The following is an 8,509-nucleotide window of genomic DNA, read 5'->3' on the forward strand; positions in this document are numbered from 1 at the left end:
TTCTCCACTGGTTCTCCTCACACCACAGCTCAATTTCTCTCCGATGGCCGTTATTTCTTCTAATCCTTGGCTGCTCCTGGTCTCTTGGACGCCTAGCAGGCTCATAATTATAAGGTTGTGGTCCGTCATATGCATTCAAATATTCATGTTCAACTTCTTCTGTGTCTTCTGTGTCAAAACTAGCATTGGGATCCATGTTTATTAATACGTTACACCGGCCGCTCTCCCCCTTGTTTCCCCCATGTTACATCACACGCGGGAGGTCACGTGCCGAGGCTTTTTTATGCAGAAGTGAACATTTCTTACAAAAACGACGCCAGATGTCACTGTAGTGTATATTTCTGTATATCTTTTTGAAAATCTAGTGTATTCATCATTTTCCTACACATTTATTCACAGGTTTCTTTAACCTGGAAGTTGCTCTTTAAATTTAGTTCATTGCCTCTTCCTTCAATGTAAGCAAAGCCAAAGACATCCTGGATCCACACATTAAAATGGAAGACTGATCCTGTAAGAAATGTCAAGATATAAGCAGTAAGTGCTGAGAATAGCAAGTATTAAGTTAAAGTCACAGTATTGACCTTTTACAATACACAATCAAGGTATCTATGCTGAAACTCATCCTTGTTTTGTGAATGACTAAATTGTCTTGGTGACAAACTTGTGACCCAGCTGAGTGAGACATGAAAGGTCGAAACTCAATAAATTATCCAGTAGAGAGAAGTTAGACAACCTTGAGTCCAGTAGAAGTGCCTGGAGTGCATTGTGCCAAGGACTATAAATACATAGAATGTACCCATGCAGAGGTCATCATCTGGATACCTTGCATTTTGCTTTATTGGGAAACATCCAAAAGGAATTATTGCACTAGTCTTACTATGACTAAAATCATGTCCATGTCTATTTGCATGGATGAAAACATGCACTGAGGGGCAGTGTTTCTTTAAATTATATAACTTTATCACACTACTATCCCCTTCTATTTATTTATGTATTATTGAAAGCTTTTTTTGTAAAGTTTGGATGTGAAAGTAAAGTACAGACATGAAGTAAAAATAAAATACAGAAGCAATACGGGATTGCCTCCCCAATTTATTGTTGTAAACTCATTAAATTGTTTCACTTATCCTATTCTCAAGAATGATTCTTTCAGCTAACTTACATGTTATTATAATGTTTATTAAATTAAAACAGATATACTGTATGTGATAGGTATATGCCTGTTAGGAAATAAATAAAAACTAGAATGCCAGAATGCAACCAAGCACTAATCATGGTCCCCTGTTTTATTTAATATGTACACCTTTTATATTTCAGAAAAGCACACAGATATTAAGGAATTAGGAAGTGTACATTCATATTTTTTATAGTTTTCTCTTAACGCAGCTGTGGGTGTATCTGAGTTTTTATAAAGAGAAACACTACCCCACAGTGGTTAGATTTTCTCAGTGCTCCAACTATTTTCCATTCACACTCAATCGTCTGAATAAATTCTGCCCCCAGGAGTATAACACTGCATTGAAGCAGAAACTGCATGTGTTGCCTTAGGAAGGCTATGTTTTGTTGTATTTCATGACAGATGGTTAAGGCATGAGGAGGAATTAAAAGATTAAATTAAATTAATAGAATAAAAAAGTTGATGAAATAACTGTAATTAATTATTAAAGTTATTCCAAAGTAACTAAGTATATCATATATCATAGATTCATCTAACCAGGGCAGCCGCTTATTAGCCACTCCTCAACCGAGCAACAACATTTTGACATTAAAGCTGATAATACATATTGTTACATTAATAATAAGTCACTAATGTGAGAGGTGATTACATTTAGTTCAATATTCTTTATTGGTATTTATTTAACAGGGACAGTATAACCAATGCATCAAGAATTAATGAGATCATAAGAAAGAGATCAAGGTAGAATTTATAAAATCAAGAAAATGGCGAAACAAGTATCCCTTGCTCTTTGTGTGTGTGTTAATGTTGTTGATCTAAAGGAAAGCTGTCTTTCTGTTTTCCAGTCGCGCAACAATAACCCTAATGGAAGCTATTAGAGACATTTAAATAGACATAAAGAAACACATCTAATTTCCTGTAATTATTTCGATATGACTAACGCAGTCATACATCTCTGAGTTTCGGTAAATGCAGAATGCGTCCTTGCTTTCACACGGGCTTATCTTCCTCAGCTGATGTTGACCCTGAATGTTGTCATCCTGCTATCATACAAGATACCGAATGCTTTTAGAAAATGTCATCGATTGTCACTTATTGTCTCTCTCTGCTCGGCCATTCCTTTTAGCTCCCTAAGAAAGACAAGCCCTAAAGGGGAGAGTTGATGCTTAGGCCAGAACAGTTATTAGCAAGTGAGGGACAGTGTGACCGTAACGCCAGATGACGCTCTCTGTCTGTCCTCTGAGAAGAGTGTGGTCACAATGATTACCTTCTTCTACAACGGCTTTGGAAGGCTCATGTTCATAATTTCCAGACTATTATAAAGCATCTTTTGTCTGATGCCCTAGCTGACACAAATAAGAACTATCTCAGGCAAAAAGACCACAAAAACAGAGCTGGCTTTGAAGTGAGCTAATGATAAGAAAGTCTTCATCGGCATTTCAAGGTAATGAAGCAGTTATCATTTTGTTTATACAGTATTAATTAATAACCCTGGGACAATGTTGCTTTTTTGAGGCTGTGAAAATGGGCTTTGAAGATGTAAACAGTTGTAGCCATTCAAAAGCCTCAATGTGCTGTTGTTGCTCATAAGTGTCATTTACACCAATTTTATATTGCCCACAAAAGAGCTTCTACATTTACTATAAACACACAATAATGGAACTAAATAGAAACTGGATCGGGTTGTTCCAACTCGGATAGATGAGGCCTGTGGATAGGGTGACCTAGAAATGTAAACTGTTAAGGCCTACAGCTAACATTCTCATATTAAAGGTTACTCATGGATATAATTCCTCAGCAGCAATGGAGGACAAATTGCTCTAAAGAAGTGTCTAAGTCTTAAGGCCTAAAGCTACCTCTATCATTAAAAGTTACTCATGGATATGATGTCTTACCAGCAAAAGAGGGCAAATTGTTCCAGATTTTTTTATCAAAAAACAGTTGTTACAATTTCATGAAGCCACTCTCACATATTAACGCATAATGTTCCAGTTGTAATTTTTGATAGAAGGCTTTTATTGAAGGAACATTGTGGTACATTTTCTTTATAAATTGAAGATGTTTTATCGTCAAATTACCCTTTAAAATCTGGCAGAATGCATAGTAATTGCTTTCTTGCATGATCGGACTATGTGGTCCTGTCATTCATGCCTTCTATCTTTATAAATGGTCATTGTGAAACTGTTCCCTCGAGCTGTATTCTACACAGCATGCTAGCATCAGCACAGAGCTCACTGTTGTTTCTCAGCAGTTGGTGACATATGTTTGATATAAAGTATCCTCTCAGATGAACAGGAAGTGCCTCATCACACTGACTTCTGTCGATGTTCAGAACTGACAATTCAATGACATGATGAATCATTTCCTTTTGTATCAAATAGATTGGAATTTCTTTAATACTTATGACTGATCGGTTGGTCCAAGCTGTAATGACAACCTCTCTGCATTCATAGTATATCCAGACATGCAATGCGAAGCAATAAAAAGACCATACATTATTTGACAATATCATATTTACTCTCTTTTGACAATTTATCAATAACAGGGCGGCAACTGATCATTAATTCAAATATTTATTTATCCAATAGATCAATTGTTTTGCCTAAAAAATGTCAGAAACTAGGGGAACATGCCAATCGCAAGAGTCCAAATGATCAAAATATTCCATTTACTTACCTCATGGAATCAGAACAAGAAAATGTTCACATTTTAGAATGCTTGAAATGACTGATTTAATTATATTAAATAAAAAAACATTTACAAAATGGTATCAGTATACATATTCATTCTTAACATAATAAAAACAAAACAGGTAATGATATTAAATGTAAGACTTATGCCACAGAGAGTGTGAAACTCTGGCCAAACAGTCCCTAAACCTAATAATTGAAAACCACAGAGGCCAGAGAAACATAGAAACAATTAGCCCTTGTGTGTCCTGTAGCTCCAGGCTGTCTTTTGAAAGCATGCTGTCAGATTAATTTTCAACCTCTCAATCTTAAAGTCCTGCTTATGGTGAGGTTTGGCTTATCCTGCCTGGTCATTGTGGGGTTACATTTGCAATTGACGGAGCACCAGAAAACCACGCTGCTTTCCTTTTGTGTGCCTGCAAAGTCTACTGGGTGTAGACAATGAAAATAATCACTGGTGTAATTCGAAGAGTAATGTAGGGGGTTGGGGATGAACCTCAGTTAAAAGGTTGCAAATTTGTTACATGTTTGGGCGGAAATTAGTGACAAATCCAATGCCATCTTAGTCAATTGTTTACTATTGATGGATAGAATGAGTTAATACAGAAGCTATCTAATGAACCCGTTACAATTGACACTTTCTGGCATAGTAAGAGTCCAGGAGGATTTCATGTTGTCATGGATTAATCTTACATTAAGATGTGTACTGTGTAAATTGAAAAAGGTTTTTTGGCTGATCTGCATTTTACAATCTTTGTGGTTATGTTAGGTTTTTACAATATTTCTAATTATGTATTGTTAACTTCCATGTTTGTTAGCTTATAGTTGCATTTCCCCCCCAACTTTGTTGGTGCATTGCTGTGTTGTCTCAGTGTGTTACTGTTAGTAAAAGGAACAGCTCCAAACAAGAAACACAAATGTTGATTGTGCTGCCACATGCTCGCATTTGCAACTCATATATTTTTGAAGGTTTTAAAAATTATTGCTCAATAGCCCCACCAGTGGTCAACGACTGGTGGTACCCAACCTCTTCAGCATGTTACCCCTTCACATGAATCAATATACTTGCTATTCTGTCTATGTGAGCATTTTGACAGGTACATGGCACATTTAGAGGTCCTAGTGGTGAAATCAGTAATAGTTTTTACCCATGCCTGTGCTATTAAACATCATAGCAGTAAAATTCCTGCCTCTCAGCAGGACCTCACCTGAACTCCTGCAGGTGAATTGAATGCCCTCGGTGCAACCAATCTGTGTGTCACTCTGCAATGACCCTGACATGCATTGCATAAGACAACTCTTTCTTGCCTCTCAAATCACCCTATTTCTGTTTTCGTCCTTGCAGAGTTAACCCACTCCCTAGTGAGAGAAAACAAACGATTTTCTATTAGTTCTCAAGATTCAAACAGGGAGTGTGACTCACCGTTGGCTTATACAACAGAAACCTTCATAGTTCTATAAGCCCTTCTCTCCTTTCCTCTCTCCTTCTGTCACTCCTCTCATTCTATCTTTCTCTCTCCCTTTTCTTCACCATCGTGCAAAGTCTCAAGGGTAGACTGAATGTCCTCTTCCATTTGGCTGCTATTTTGGTCTCCATGTCAACAAGATATGAGTCACCACACCCCTCAAAAAACGTGGACACAATCACTAAAATATGTTACTATTAATATAGCAATCAACAAATTAATTTGCTGCTCACACATCACTGTGCGTCAGTCTTGCTCACTTTGAACAGCTGGCTAATGATGATGTGAGGATGAATAAAAGTACATGAACATTCGAACAAAGCACCGCACTGTAAGCTGTTTAAAGATTCTGACTCCTCTGAGCCTATTTATACGCTGCTGTTAAAGCACTTTCAGCAAACAAAATAGGATCACAGATTGTGTGTGTGTGTGTGTGTGTGTGTGTGTGTGTGTGTGTGTGTGTGTGTGTGTGTGTGTGTGTGTGTGTGTGTGTGTGTGTGTGTGTGTGTGTGTGTGTGTGTGTGTGTGTGTATATTCCTGGCAGCATAAACATATAGATTAGGCATGCATTATGTATATTTGCCTGGAAAAGATTCATTTATCCCAAGCTGCTTTCTCTAATTATATGAAAATTATGTTGAGTCTCTACCGACAAGCAATAGGCAACACAGTCCAGGCAAACTCAATTTAGTATAATTAAGAGCATTAGAATTTGAAGTGGCTAATTTGACATTATTCATCTGCTAATAAGCAGCCTGTCACTGTATAATAATATTTCTGTAGACTGAAATCGAGCTCTAAATCGCTGTTAATTTGCTAATTGTTCTAACTACGCACAATGTGTCAGCTTGGCTTGGGTGCATAATGCAATTGAACCTTTATGATAAACACATTATGTTAATGATGGCATGGTTGCTCAGCAGTTATCCCCATCGCCTTGCTGAAAGAAAAAATACACACACAGGCTGGGGCCTATTAGAGTACATCATTTGTGTGTTTCATCCAGTAGACTGAAGACATCCCGGTCGGGTGGATTGGGAATCTTAGTCATCTGTTGGTTTCTGTGGGTTCTTGATTCATTGTGACATCACACCATGTGTCACATATCGAGGTTGTGGATCACCACTTTCTCAATGAGTGGACATTATTAAAGTGCACCACAAGCCAGCTTTGTTAGAGATTGTAAGAGGGTCTGCGGGATGAAAAAGAACAAGTGAAATTCCCCCCCTTTTTAAATATTCAAGGTTTGGTTTGTCACAAACACAATTTGTATCGTAATATTTTTAAGGTTTTGCTCAAAGACTAATGGGAAAACTCATACAGGGATGCAGGACGTTCGAAGATCACTAGACCGGCACAATTCATTTTGTTCTCTGCCATTGTTCTGCCTACTGTGTTCTCGCAGAAAAAAATATGTTGATGTTACATGGATAATCGCTATCATCACCAATATCAGTCATATTCAATAATGTTGCAGTGCAATATATTTTGTGATCGGACCTTCAGAAGGGGCACATAGCGGTTGCAATTATTTTTGCCCCATGGGGACAGTGGACATACAGTACTATCTTCTCTTACGTTGGACTCGTTATAAGGGAGTTGTTTACTTACACATCCAGCAATTATGGATAAACATAATTATTCGTCTTGGGTCGTATTTCGGGCTTCAAAGTGTAATATATTTTTTTTAATTGCTCAATATTTGGTCTCCACCAACTCTTTTAGATGCTAGATGCTGGATTTCACAAGCTTTTTGCTTCAGACAGCTCTATGAAATGGAATGAAACCACGGCAGACTATCCAGTACTGGACTCGAACGATAGTTGGTGCTTCAGAAGACGAAACATTTATCTGCAGATCCCTATAAAGCATATTCATTACTCGTTATTCTCTATTAATAGTTCATTAAAGACTGTATATAATGGCTATTTTGCACATCCCTTTCAAGGTTTCAAGATTTTCAAAGGTTTATTGACATATCATATACTGTACACAACTACAGTGTTATGCAATGATGAAAACTTGGGTCGCAGGTTCCTCAACAGTGCATTACAAGACATCTATCAATACGTGTATACCTCCACCATTATACTGTCATATTCTGTACATTTCTTATACTATCTACATACATCTTATAATAGTATAATTAATATTTATAATATCAGTTAAAATGAGTGCTTCAACATAGTTAACATTGCAGGAAAGCAATATATTAGACGATAAGTACTTAATATTTATCTGTAGATACCCCCAAAGCTTTTTTCTTATTCAAAAGAAGACCTTAACCTAAAATATTCTTAAGTAATTAGTTTTTCTGTTTTGCACATCCTCCTGTTAATATCTTTGTACATCCGGCACTAAACTGTTTTATTGTAGAGATCACTACAGTATATTCGTGATATTTTATATTCTATATTTCTATCATTGACCTTCTACTTTCCCCCTATTTTGTATGTATGGTTTGTTTCATCAAATATAACATATAAACAAAAAAATGCAATAACGTGCTTTAACCACTAGGCGGTGCGGGGTCAAGTTTAAAGTGTTAACACAACAAATTATACTTTATATTATTAGTGTAGGACACTTATGTATGTATAACATCTGAAGATGTGTAGTTTTAATCATGTTTTCACATAATTTTATAGGATATTGCTATATTATTTCACATGTTTTACTTCTACACATTAATATCTGATTTGTAAAACATCATAGACAGAAAGGTATATCCGTCATTTAATGGTAAGCCATTGAAATTCTGAATCCATAGATGTGTCTCCCATCACCCAAAACTCTGACTATTCTCTCAACTCAGTATTTACATTCTTATATTCAAAGAAAATATGTAATATCTCTGTCTATCAGCTGTGCACCGCTACCTATATACCAATTGGATCAAATTTATAAGTCAGCCGAATTACTATTGATACTGCGAGGAGACGTATTATGTGAAGAGAAATTGAAGATGTTGTTTAATTCCTGATATATTTATGATCCACGTCACGTATTCAGTGGCGGCATTTCTTCCAGTTTGTCCAAAGGTCTTCTAATCAGGGCTCTATAAATAGAGAACTACGGCAGATGTGTAATATTTAATGCAGCCGAACCGTGTATTACAATGCCGTTATGTGATGACTTTCAAAGAGAAAAGCAAGCACACTCGGATTAAAGTATTA

Source organism: Notothenia coriiceps, unplaced genomic scaffold, assembly GCF_000735185.1.
Source record: "Notothenia coriiceps isolate Sejong01 unplaced genomic scaffold, NC01 NC01_scaffold00002650, whole genome shotgun sequence".
Taxonomy (NCBI): Eukaryota; Metazoa; Chordata; class Actinopteri; order Perciformes; family Nototheniidae; genus Notothenia; species Notothenia coriiceps.